General features: G+C 42.5%; 1 protein-coding gene and 1 long non-coding RNA gene across 3 annotated transcripts in view; one reads left to right on the forward strand and one right to left on the reverse strand.

Moving 5' to 3' along the window:
- The window catches only part of LOC147109514 (protein PALS1-like), a 135,588-nt gene extending 123,652 nt beyond the window's left edge, over positions 1-11,936 (reverse strand). Inside the window, exon 1 of one of the 2 annotated variants that reach the window (XM_086003522.1) lies at positions 11,697-11,934. The gene's annotated coding sequence lies outside the window, so the exon portion shown is untranslated. Of the gene's footprint in view, positions 1-11,696 lie in introns of both variants that reach the window. The other variant, XM_086003523.1, reaches the window with a different exon arrangement.
- Positions 11,937-12,107: 171 nt separating this feature from the next.
- On the forward strand, positions 12,108-13,098 carry LOC147109515 (uncharacterized). Its single transcript, XR_015080433.1, has 2 exons — positions 12,108-12,383; positions 12,838-13,098. It is a non-coding gene; the product is annotated as an uncharacterized LOC147109515 (long non-coding RNA).
- Positions 13,099-13,450: the final 352 nt, after the last annotated feature.

Genomic DNA, 13,450 nt, shown 5'->3' on the forward strand with positions numbered 1-13,450 from the left:
TGAAATTCTCATGACAAAAGCTGTTGGGCAACTTCAATATACATGTTCGTGGGATGTGGCCGACACTGGCAAGGCCACATTTATTGGCCATCCCTAGTTTCCCTGAGAAGATGGTGTTGGTCCCTCTTCTTACTTGGCCACCTCAGAGGCACTAAAAGTCACCCAAGTAGTATAGGATTAGACCAGATCAGACTGGAGTGGCAAATCCTCTTCCCTGAAGTACATCAGTGAACCATTTGAGTCTTTACAACAGAAAGTCAGCTTTCACAGTCATTTTATTTTCCTGGTGCTTGTCCACAAATTACCAGATTTATTTAATTTAAGTTCACAATTTGCCATGGTGGGATTTAGCTCATTAGTCCAAAGCCATAACCACTACAGTACCATACCCTATCGTCAGAAAGGCTGCAAATAAATGCATCGCAGAAGGCAGTTTGGTGACTTTTCTTAAAATTTAAGTACACACCAGAAGTGCTGTCACATACTTCATGCATTGGATTTTCAACAATGTGAGCACCCCCACAACCACCGCTTCCGGGCAGTACGGTAACACCTGCAAATTACACTGTCCATGAAATTAGGTTGCATTCACATTACAGTGCAATGCATTCCTTTACAGCACTAGCAGCAGCTCTAATATAAATGAAGAGTTACCTCTGGAAGAGCGGCCTCAAAGGGTGGTTCCGCTCCCTTGTAACACCAGAATAAACAAAACCCAAGAAGCAACAAAAGCGGCGAGCTTGAGCAAGCCCAGTTGCTTTTGTTTTGACGCCCACAATATAAATGGAGAAGATTCCACAGCATTAGCAGCCCCTGCATATTACAGAAATGTGGTACGTTAGTAAAAGCATCGTCTGGCAGAATCCCTTCTGGCTTGTGTTTTATTTTCCATTTTTAATTTATATGTCACTGTTGCTAGAATATCAGAGGCAAGGACAAATACAAACTGTGTTTCAGTACACAGAAAAGAGGCATTAACCGTGAACAAATATAGCAAAGCTGAGAAAACGAAACCCAATCCCAGGAAGATCAAGAGAAGATATCAGTCTCAATTAAATACATTGAATATTAAAATTGTTGCACTATTAAGTTTCAAGTGGGGGTAAGGGCTGCATCTTTGACAATTAAACAAAATCCAAACTTCTTCATAAAGACACAAATATGCTCATCTCTCAAGTCCTCTGAATTATCTTCCTTCTACACAGTACTGTAGGAAGTAATAGGGAATAAGCAGTACACAGAAATATGGCCACCTAAATGCAGTTGAAAGCCAGACAAACTCATTTAAACTGAAAAAGAAAATGCATTTTCATACTCAAGAGTTTGCAAACTGGGAAACGGTTCACCTTTGTCTTACCCAAATCTGATACAACAGGCACTCCAACTTAGAAAGGAGTTTCTGTAATGGAAATGCTGTCAAGGTGGAACGGAAACTATAGAATCACCCTTCGCTGGCCTAGACATATTAATTCCAAACAGCAACGGCACTGCACAAAACCCTATTTGAACTCATATCAGGTTTTCTTGCAGGGCGATCACAAAGCCTCTATACTAAAAGTATGATTTTACCATCAATGGTTATCTTGGAATATGTCTTTCAATGGTACACATAATAATAATAATAGTAAAGAAAATCTATTCATCTGTATCAGAAGGCAAAAAGAACCACATAAAACGCACTTGAAATTTTATTTGTAGATAAATCTACCAAAAATATTTTAATATGAAGTTTTCTATTTACAAAACGATTGTATCATGTAGCTCTGAATGTAGAAGGTACAATGTTAATAGCAAGTTGATGTAAAAAATTTAAAATTCACAAGTGCAGCAACAGACTTTGTACTGGTCAAAAAGCCCGTCTCCCTCCGGCAACAATCTGGCCAGCTCTTCCAATAGCAAGGAATCGAAGTCAAGCTCGAAACGTCTATGGAACATCCCTCATCAATCATACAGTTAAATAATCATTTTACAGCAGTAAATCTACTTTTCAATTGAATTTAATTTAAGACTGAACCAACAGAATAACCAGCTCAACATGTATAACATCAGAATCACAGAGTGTGATACAAGCGTTGCAATATAATGAAAAGTGAATTCATTTTAATTAAATACTACAATAAAAGATATCCTGCAAAGCCACTTGAAATTTAGCATGCCCCACCAATTAAGTTGCTAGACTCTGCTGAGAATAATGCCACATCTGTATAAACAAGTTCTTACATAAAAGCTTTTCATTTAATTAAAAAATAGCTGGTCAGGTGTCAGCCTCGGCTCAGTGGTAGCACTCTCGCCTGAAGTCAGAAGGTTGTGGGCTCAAGCCCCACTCCAGAGACTTCAGCACATAATCCAAGCTGATAAGTCAAAACATTACTGAGGGAGTGCTGCACTGCTGAGGTGCAGTTTTTCAGACGCAACGTTAAACCGAGGCCCCGTCTGCCCCATCATGTGGATGTAAAAGATCCCTCGGCACTATTCGAAGAGGAGCTGGGGAGCTCTTGGTCAACATTTATCTCTCACCAACACGTAAAACAGATGATCTGATTTCAGTGCTGCTTGTGGGACCTTGCACATTGGCAGTTGTGTTTCCCACATTACAACAATGGCTACACTTCAAAAGTACTTAATTGGCTGTGAAGCGCTTGGGATGTCCTGTAGGCATGAAAGGCACTATATAAATGAAAGTTGCTTTGTTTTGAAGTGTTAAAGCTACTGAAAGTATTGAGAAATGTTAAAGTGTATTATGAAATTTATATATTTGTACAAAATCAAAGTTTTGTGAACCTGACACATCTGCATATCTGACATAAAACTGAACATCTACAATCTGAAAACATAGCAAATCTGATCTCTTGTAGATAATGCTATGTGTTTGGGCATTACCAATCTGCCATGCCTGAGGTGATATCTGGATAGGATTCCCCATGATAAAGCTACCCGTCACACAGACACACCTCCAGTTGCACACTTCGGCCACCAAAATGAGGTTTCATTAGCTTCAGATCCCCATACCTACAGCATTGCGAATGCACGGAGAAAAATTCACTTTATCCTGACTTTCTGTGTCAATGTCACAGGAGGAACCACTAGTTTTTTTTAATTTCTCATTCATCCTTGTATTAACTCAAGTACACAGGTATATGACAAATCCCCAGTTAGTAAACAACAACTTGTTTATATAGTACCTTTAATGTAGTAAATTGTCCCAAGGCGCTTCACAGAAGTGATAAAAAACAAGATTTGACACCAAGCCACATAAGGAGTTATCAGGGCAGATTACCAAAAGCTTGGTCAGAGGTAGATTTTAAGGAGTGTCTTAAATAGGGTTGCAAAGGGGTGGAAAGTTTCCGGTAAATTTCCGGTGAATTTCCGGAAATTTTCCACGGGAAGTTTAGCTTGGGAATTTTGCCCAAAAAAGCACATGCTAGCATAATATTGTTTTTTTTGTATTTCTGTCTTTTTTTTCCCCCCCACAGGTCCTCTCTTAAAATTACTAACCGAGATGGAATCTTAATCATTAAGGAATTTCTTAATCAATATATGTTTATCTTCTTACTTGGCTTGTTTTAATAATTACAAGTTGTGTGTGTGACTGTGAACAAATGTGTCCTGATTGGTTGGATGAGCGATTAGCTCCCTCTACTTGTAATATTTGCATATCGAATTGTGATTGGCCTGCAGGCATCTGTAAGACTGCTATAGTTTTTTTAAGATCCAGGTTAGGGGTCCTGAGGGAAGTCATTTTGTTTTCTGCTGATGTTGTGATGATGCAGTAAGTAAATCAGACTTTATACCAAATAAACCAGTTACTTGTTGAACTCTGTTGTCCTTCAATTTAAAATATACAAAATAATACACTATTGGTGATGTAGCGTCGTGTGTGTACAGGTCATGCTTCCATCACATGGAGCATCAGCAAAAATGTACTCACCCTGTTGCAATCGTGCTGATCGACCGCAGTTCGACACAGAGATGAATGCCCTTTATTTCTCTGCATAGAACAATGCCACGTTTACCGTCGGATGTGTGGAAGCATTTTACCCCAGGCATTAAAGATGGAAAGACTGTGTACATGTGCAAACACTGTAGAAAGCCATATGTAAAGACTGCCACAAAGATGCAGCAGCATTTATCCAAATGCAACAACTTCACTCATATTACGTCTATTGGGTGCGCAGCTCATGGGCTTAACCTGCTCCTCAAGGACATCATGGGTTTGAGAACCATGGAAGCACTGTACAAGAGAGCCAAGCAAGTTGTTAAGTATGTCAGGGGAAAACAGGTAGTTGCAGCAACCTACAACTCCAAGCAAATGACAAAGAACAAGAACACCACACTGAAGCTGCCCAATAACACTAGATGGGGTGGTGTTGTCATAATGTACAACAGCCTTCTGGAGGGTAAGGAGTCGCTGCAAGAAATGGCAATATCCCAGTCTGGGGATATGGAAACCACCATCAAGAAAATACTGCTGGATGATGTGTTTTGGGAGAGAGTGGTTAGCAGCCTTAAACTACTCTCACCAGTAGCATCTGCAATTGCTCAGATTGAAGGAGATGACGCTGTCTTGTCAGATGTTCTCAGGCTTTTTACTGATTTAAAAGAACAAATCAGCATTGCCCTACCCACATCCCTGCTGCTCAAAGCAGAGGAGAAGGCAATTGTTCAATTCATACAGACGCGTCAAGAATTTTGTGTCAAGCCGATTCATGCTGCAGCATACATGCTGGACCCAAAGCATGTTGGGAGACCAATACTTTCTGGGGAACAGATCAACAGCGCTTACAGTGTGATTTCTACCCTCTCACACCATCTCAATCTGGATGTGGGCAAAGTTCTGGGAAGTCTGGCAAAGTTCTCTACCAAGCAAGGTCTTTGGAATGGGGATGGGATATGGGAATCATGCAAGCATATCAGTGCACATACCTGGTGGAAGGGACTTTGTGCATCTGAGGCCCTGTCACCTATTGCATCGGTGATACTCCAAATCCCACCTTCATCAGCGGCCTCTGAACGAAACTGGTCACTTTTTGGGAATACGCATACAAAGGTGCGCAACAGGCTGACTAACAAGAGAGTGGAGAAACTGGTGGCTATCCGGGCGAACCTACAACTTATTGAGCCAGATACAGAAGTTTCCACCACACAGCTAGACACTGACACAGAGGAGGAAATGGATACGTCAGAGCCAGAGTCAGAGAATCAGGAGGAGCAATGAGGAGTAGAAGACTCATGAGTAGAAGACTCAAAGGGACAAAATAAGGACAAATTACAGGCTAAATAAGCTGACGCTCTTTTTATTTTATTTTAGATGGGTCTTTTTTGTGGGGGTTCAATAAAGTTCAAAATTATAACCTAAATAAAGTTTTGAAAGCCTGTTTTTATTTGTATGGAACAGTATGTCTATTTTGACGACAAAGATAATATAAGGGTCAGAGACAAAAACCGTCAGTGTGCAAAAAAACTCAAAATTCCCATAAATTCCCCAAATTCCCGAAAATTCCCATGGAAAGTTTCCTCTTTTAAAAATTCCCAGAATTTTGCAACCCTAGTCTTAAAGGAGGAAAGAGAGGTAGTGAGGCGGAGAAGTTGAAGGAGGGAATTTCAGAGCTTAGGGCCTTGGCAGCTAAAGGCACGGCCACCAATGGTGGAGTGATTGAAATCGGAGATGCTCAAGAGGCCAGAATTAGAGAAGCGCAGATATCTCGGAAGGTTGTGGGGCTGGAGGAGATTACAGAGATGGGGAGGGGCAAGGCCATGGAGGGGTTTGAAAACAAGGATGAGAATTTTAAAATCAAGGCATTGTAGCCAATGTAGGGCAGCGAGCACAGGGGTGATGGGTGAACTGGACTTGGTGCGAGTTAGGACACAGGCAGCCGAGTTTTGGATGACCTCAAGTTTACAGAGGATAGAACGTGGGAGGCCAGCCAGGAGTGTGTTGGAATAGTCAAGTCTAGAGGTAACAAAGGTATGGGTGAGGGTTTCAGCAGCAGATGAGCTGAGGTAAGGGCAGAGTCGAGCGATGCTCCAGCGATGATGATGTTAGTAAAGATATTTTTCCAAAAAAATTTTTTTACAGGGATTCTCAGCCACTGCATTATATCAGCTCATTGTCTCTCTAAAGAAGCAAATACCCCCTAATAAATCTCAATGAAGTAGAGAAAATCTCACTGTATTCATGGTATGAACATAATATTAGAGAAATTATTTGTTTTTTCCCAAAAAAATATTGATGAGGGCAATCCTAAGAACTGAAATTGTGAGGCTGGAACTCAAATAATTTCACGCACAAAAAGGGGATTGTTAATGAAGCCCAATAATACAGGTAGACTATCCTTTATCCGAACTTCCGAAAACCGAAAACCTCTAAAAACCAAAAGTTTTTTTGTTCAGCGTAAGTCGTGCGCACGACTTACGCTGAGCAGGGCAGAGGGTCAGAGAGTTCCCTCCTGGGTAGGAGATTGCAGGCCGAGCCGGGCAGTGTGGAGGTGGTACCGGGAGAGTGAACCCAACAATACAGCGGCCCGTCCGATAGCTGCAGCGGCCCGTTCGGTATTCTTTTCTCCCGACCCCCCCCCCCCCCCGACCCCAGCCCCCCCTCGACCTGTCCGATATTCTTTTCTCCCCCCCCCACCCGACCCCCAACCTGATTTGCGGGCCAGCTTAGTAGGAGTCAGCCGATATCCGGCTTTCCAGAGAAGCAGGAAGGGGAATGAGACACGGAACAGTCGCAAGAGGTAGCCTGAACTTTTACAATTTATATTAAATACAAATTTCCCAGTCTTATAATAATACCTTCTGAAATCCGAAAAATTCTGAAAACCGAAACTCAGCTGATCCCAAGGCTTTCGTACAAGGGATAGTGTACCTGTAATACAATGAAGCTTGTGGCAATGCTTTGCGCTGTCTGTCTGTCTGTCTTTCTAAACTCCCACTCGTCACTCACAACTTGACAATCTTAAGTTCAAGCTCTGGATCACCACATATCAAATAGAGCATTATTACCACAACAGTCCCAATTAAATAAATACGGTAGTCCAAATAGCATATTAAGCAGTAGCATGCGGTCCAAAAATCCAAATACTCCAATCACCTGACGGTATATAACTTTAGCTGAAATTTGATAATTAGCTTTATTGCTCTTTGAGCAATGCCAGCTCATCACCATGTCTGCCACAAGGTTTACAGCCAGCTCTATGTACACTCATTGTAACGACAGACACAAAAAATACATTGTTGGGTAAAATGGCATAAAATGAATCTTAAGAAAAAGCAGAAGTAATTATCAATTTCAGAGGTGCATTGTCTTCAACTACAAAACATGACATTTAATCAGATACTGAATTTTAAGTGCTGGGCTCTTCAAACAAAAATGTACAGTACATTTAGTTAAAGCTTCAATTGAAGATTATATTAGACAAAAGGTAAAAATAAACTGTCACATTATAAGCTTTGAAGAAGCTCAATTACAAAGATGTTCAATAAATCCCATTCTCAGAAGGTATCCATATCATATGCAGGAAACAATCTCAGTGTAATTTATACTTAAAGAATGGAGTTGCTACATTTATAAAAATTGCCAGTTTAATTCATCTCAAATTCTGCTGATAGACCAGAAGTTATTGAATCATAGACTGATACAGCACAGGAGGTGGTGATTTGGCCCACTGTGCCTGTGCTGGCTCTTTGGTAGAGCTATCCAATTAGTCTCACTCCCCTGCTCTTTCCCCAGAGCCCTGGATTTTTTCCCCTTCGAGTATTTATCCAATTCTCTTTTGAATGTTACTATTGAATCTACCCTTTCAGGCAGTGCATTACAGATTTTTTTTTAAATGAATCCTCATGTCACCTCTGGTTCTTTTGCCAATCACCTTAAATCTGTGTCCTCTGGTTACTGAACCTTCTGCCACTGGAAACAGTTTCTCTTTATTTACTCTGTCAAAATCGTTCATGATTCTGAACACCTCGATCAAATCTCCCCATAACCATCTCTGCTCTACATAGAAACATAGAAGATAGGAGGAGTAGGCCATTCGGCCCCTTGAGCCTGCTCCGCCATTCAATGAGATCATGGCTGATCAGCCAAATTCAGTACCCTGTCCCTGCCTTCTCCCCATATCCCTTGATCCCCTTAGCCTTAAGAAATATATCTAACTCCTTCTTGAATATATTTAATGAATTGGCCTCAACTGCCTTCTGTGGTAGAGAATTCCACAGGTTCACCACTCTCTGGGTGAAGAAATTCCTCCTCATCTCTGTCCTAAATGGCTTACCCCTTATCCTTAGCCTGTGACCCCTGGTTCTAGACTCCCCCGCCATCGGGAACATCCTTCCTGCATCTAGTCTGTCTAGTCCTGTTAGAATTTTATAAGTTTCAATGAGATCCCCTCTCATTCTTCTAAACTCTAGCGAATATAAGCCTAATCGACCCAATCTCTCCTCATACATCATTCCTGCCATCCCAGGTATCAGTCTGGTGAATCTTCGCTGCATTCTCTCCATGGCAAGAACATCCTTCCTCAGATAAGGCGACCAAGCCTGCACACAATACTCAAGGTGTGGTCTCACCAAGGCCCTGTACAACTGCAGCAAGACATCCTTGCTCCTGTACTCGAATCCTCTCGCTATGAAGGCCAACATACCATTTGCCTTCTAAACCGCCTGCTGCACCTGCATGCTTACCTTCAGCGACTGGTACACAAGGACACCCAGGTCTCGTTGCACTTCCCCTTTTCTCAATCTATTGCCATTCAGATAATAATCTGTCTTCCTGTTTTTGTCACTGAAGTGGATAACCTCGCATTTATCCACATTATACTGCATTTGCCCAATCACCCAACCTGTCCAAATCATACTGGAGTTTCTCTGCATCCTCCTCACAGCACACACGCCCACCCAGCTTTGTGTCATCTGCAAACTTGGAGATATTACATCTAGTTCCCTCGTCTAGATCATTTATATATATTGTGAATAGCTGGGGTCCTAGCACCGATCCCTGCAGTACCCCACTAGTTACTGCCTGCCACTCGGAAAAAGACCCGTTTGTTCCAACTCTTTGCTTCCTGTCTGCCAACCAGTTCTCTATCCAAGACAGTACCTTACCCCAATCCCATGTGCTTTAACTTTGCACGCTAATCTCTTATGCGGGACCTTATCAAAAGCCTTCTGAAAGTCCAAATACACCACATCCACTGGTTCTCCCTTATCTATTCTACCAGTTACATCCTCAAAAAATTCCAGTAGATTAGTCAAGCATGATTTACCTTTTGATTTTGTCCGATCCTGTCACTGTTTTCCAAGTGCAGACCAATTAAATACATACAAGGAGAACAACCCCAGCTTCTCCAGTCTCTCTATATAACTGAAGTCCCTCATCCCTGGTACCATTCTAGTAAATCTCTTTTGCACCCTCTCCAAGGCCTTGACATCGTTCCTAAAGTGCGGTGTCCAGAATTGAACACAACACTCCAACTGATGCCTAACCAGTGTTTTATAAAGGTTTAGCATAACTTCCTTGCTTTTGTACTCTATGCCTCTATTAAGTTATATTTATAATAAAGCCAAGGATCCCGTATGCCTTAACAGCTTTCTCAACTTGTCCTGTCAGCTTCAAAGATGTGTGTACATACAGCCCCAGGTCTCTCTGTTCCTGCACCCCCTTTAAAATTGTACCAGTTTGTTTATTTTGCCTCTTATTGTTCTACCAAAATGTATCACTTCACACTTCTGTGTTAAATTTCATCTACCATCTGTCTGTCCATTTTAACAGTCTATGTTCTCCTGATTCTGTTACTATCCTCCTCATTGTTTACTACATTTCCGAGTTTCGTGTCATCTGAAAAGTTTGAAATTATGCCCTGTATACCCAAGTCCAAGTCAGTAATATATATCAAGAGCAGTGATCTTGATACTGACCTCTGGGGAACACCACTCCAGTCTGAAAAACAACCGTTCACCACTACTCTCTGCTTTCTGTCCCTTAGCCAATTTTGTATCCATGCTGCCACTGTCCCTTTAATCCCACAGGCTTTAATTTTGCCAGCAAGTCAATTATGTAGTTCTTTGTCAAACACCTTTGGAAAGTCCATATACACATCAACTGCACTACCCTCATCAACCCTCTCTGTTACTTCAAAGAACTCGAACAAGTTAGTCAAACACAATTTGCCTTTAACAAATCCATGCTGACTTTAATTTATTAGCCCATACTTATCCAAATGCCAATTTTGTCCAGATTATTGTCTCTAAAAGTTTCCCACCACCGACATAAGGTTGACTGGCCCGGGTTTATCCCCTCCCCCTTTTTAAACAGGGCTGTAACATTCGAAATACTCCAGTCCTTTGGCATCACCCCCATATCCAAGGAGGATTGTAAGATTGTGATCAGCACTTCTGCAATTCCCACTCTTAATTCTGTCAGTAACCTAGGATGCATCCCATCTGGACCAGGTGACTTTTCTACTTTGAGGACTGCCTGCCTTTTAAGTACATCCTCTTTATCTATTTTTATTCTATCCAATATCACTACTGCCACCTCCTTTACTGCTACATTGGCAGCATCCTCTTCTCTAGTGAAGACAGATGCAAAGTACTCATTTAGTACCTCAGCCATGCCCTCGTCCTCCACGAGATAATATTTCTGGTCCCTAATCGGACCCAAACTTCCTTTGACTACCCTTTTACTGTTTAATGTGTTTATAAAAGACTTTTGGGTTCCCTTTTTGGTTAGCCGCTAATCTATTCTCATAAGTTCTCTTTGTACCTTATTCTCTTTTTTAGATCTCCTCTGTACTTTCTATATTCAGCTTGATTCTCTATGGTATTATGAACCTCACAATTGTGATAAGCCACCTTTTTTCCGTTTCATTTTAACCTCTATCTTTAGTCATCCAGGGAGCTCTAGCTTTGGATGCCCTTCCTTTCCCCCTTGTGGGAATGTGTCTATTGTGTTCCCAAACCATCTCCCCCATTGTTCAATTACTGAGAGTTTTACTCAGGGAGGGTTTCTAAGATCAGAACAACTCAACAGAATTGCAGCTTTTAATTCATCGCCAAATTATTCAATGTTGACACCGCTGCAAATTATTTTCAGTTTCACCGTGTGAACCATCACAACATCCAGAAGCAAAACTACCGCCAGCTAAAAAAAGACAAAACCAGCATCTCTGCAACGAGAGCAGTATATTCAGACATCTTAGTGCCTCCTGGTACAAAGCAACAATAGAGCTGAAGACCGAGCTGCGAGTTTTGAGCAGATTTGTATTTTTTTTACCCCCAAACCAAGACTTTGTAAATGTCATAAAGGATGGATGTGCCCAAAGTGAAAAAAATCCAAACTATTTGGAAGAAGCTGCGCAGAGCCCAAGCTGGGAAAACAGGAGGGGTGGTTCCGTCTTTGCCGGGGAAGATTAAAAGTAATTTGAGCATTACTCAGACGGTGACAAATAGAGATAAAAAGCCAACACTACCCAAACCCCTGCAACACAGCGCGCCAACCACCCTGCCCCGGGATCACTCCAACACAAGCAGCACCACGGCCTTTCCCAAATCATTGCCCACTACTTCCCAGCCCATTCCCGGCGGATTTCCCATTCCTCCCCATTCTCGCCTGCCCTCCCGGACTAGGCCTAAATCCCGAGTCTCCCTCGGTTCAAACTTCACTTCTTCTCCCAACTGATGCCGTCGCCGCACTCACTAACCTGTTGATGGAAAGGCTGCTCTGTGTGTGGAGTGGAGGGGGGGGCGAAACCAATGAGGCAAATATACTCCGTCTGGAAGTCGGCCCTTCACCTTTCCCGGGAAGTCGGTCTGAGTGACGGAGGCTTGGCCGAGGTGCCCGCTACCGCCTCCGGTGAGTTATTAGCCTGTGAGGACAACAGGGCCAAAGGAAGCCGATTCTCCGCCCTCGGCTGGGCTCGCCGCGCTCGTGCCCGGAGCCGCGACCCCGCGCGCGCTACCGTCAACGCCCGCCCCCTCCGTTTGGACACGAGCCTTCCCATTGGCTGAGCTCACCCATTCCTCCTCTCCCATTGGTCGCGGGGGAGGGGGCGGGCGAACGCTCCGAACAAAGGGGAGCCGACAGGGCTCGGCGCGTGCTCGCGCTCCTCGCGCACAGCTCCGGCTCGCGGGGGTACAAAGGTGAAGTTTGAGCCACGCTAGGAATGTTTTATTTTGCAATGCAAGCAGAGCAGAGGGCGGGGTGGGAGCAGGAACATGGATATCATAGCGCATCACTGCTAAAGTCATCAGTTCTGAGCCAAAGCAGATCTCGCAAAAGAATGGAGTCAGCCTTTTCTTCACTTCTCTCGACTTTTTGAAATCGTTTTAAACTATCCTCGATACAAATGCCTGTTCCTTGGCGACAAAACTAGAAATGTCCACAGATGGTAAATTCTATATTTTCAGTAGCTTTTGAAACCTAGATTACCTTGGAGATGTTGAACCAAAAGATTTGAACAATATTGTTAGAGTGTGCAAGAACCTCCTTTCTGTTTGCTCGTGTGGTGCGTTCAAGCCTGTTCGTAGCAAAGCGATTGCTGTCTTTAGAGGAGGGTAAAAGGTTTCAAGTATTTAGGACGCTGTTGGTCGAAGTCAAACATCAGGAAAATTAATTTCGGCATTTAGACAAACATTTATCCCATGGCTCGAATACTAAAGTCAAATCGTACTGCAAACAAAAAAGAGAGGGGTGTTTTATTTTCAAAATACTCTTTCAGAATTCATTTCTACCCAATATCTATTCGGATTTTGTATCTTCTTGCGGCAGTGGAATGCACTGTTTCGAGTAAATGCTTGGCTTCCCTCCCACTCTTGTGCAATGTTGTGACACTCTTCCTTCAGGGTTAGTTTCCAGCTCCCAGCTTCTCTTACTCATCACGACCCACTTCACCCATTCTGGGGTCCAGTGTCTGGCTACGTTTTCCGACAATCGGTAACTGGAAATATGAAACAAAAGCGCTGATATTGTTGGTCGGGTGATTTCCCTGTTGTGTTTTTTTTAAATAGTGAATCCATACTGCTATAGATGAAGATGCATTTCCGTTCATTTTTTCTGAATGCACAGGTTGTCGGTCAGTTTATTAAACAGCGTGACAACGTGTACTTCAAATCGTGCTTCTATTATTTTATAGATTTAAAAAAGAAACAATTGCGGATCACACGCCTGGTCGCCTACCCTGGCGAGTGAGAAGGACGTTGAAAAGTTGTTACAATAGTCTTATGCAACCTTTCTTTCCTCGACTCGTTAATGTTAGGGGTGAACTATTGTTTTTTCTCAGTGGCGTTGAATGTAAACATGGCACTTTATTAAGCTAAGCTTCAAAGACAGATGCCACTCACGTGAAAATTGCACGTACACTGGGTGAATAGCACGATAAACACCAAATTACATGGTTTAATTTCTAGTGTATTTATTTTAATTCATGGCCATATTTCCTTCACCTCTCCCCTGTTA

The sequence above is a fragment of the Somniosus microcephalus genome, chromosome 12 (assembly GCF_052327205.1).
Source record: "Somniosus microcephalus isolate GS21.2 chromosome 12, FLI_Smic_1.0, whole genome shotgun sequence".
Taxonomy (NCBI): Eukaryota; Metazoa; Chordata; class Chondrichthyes; order Squaliformes; family Somniosidae; genus Somniosus; species Somniosus microcephalus.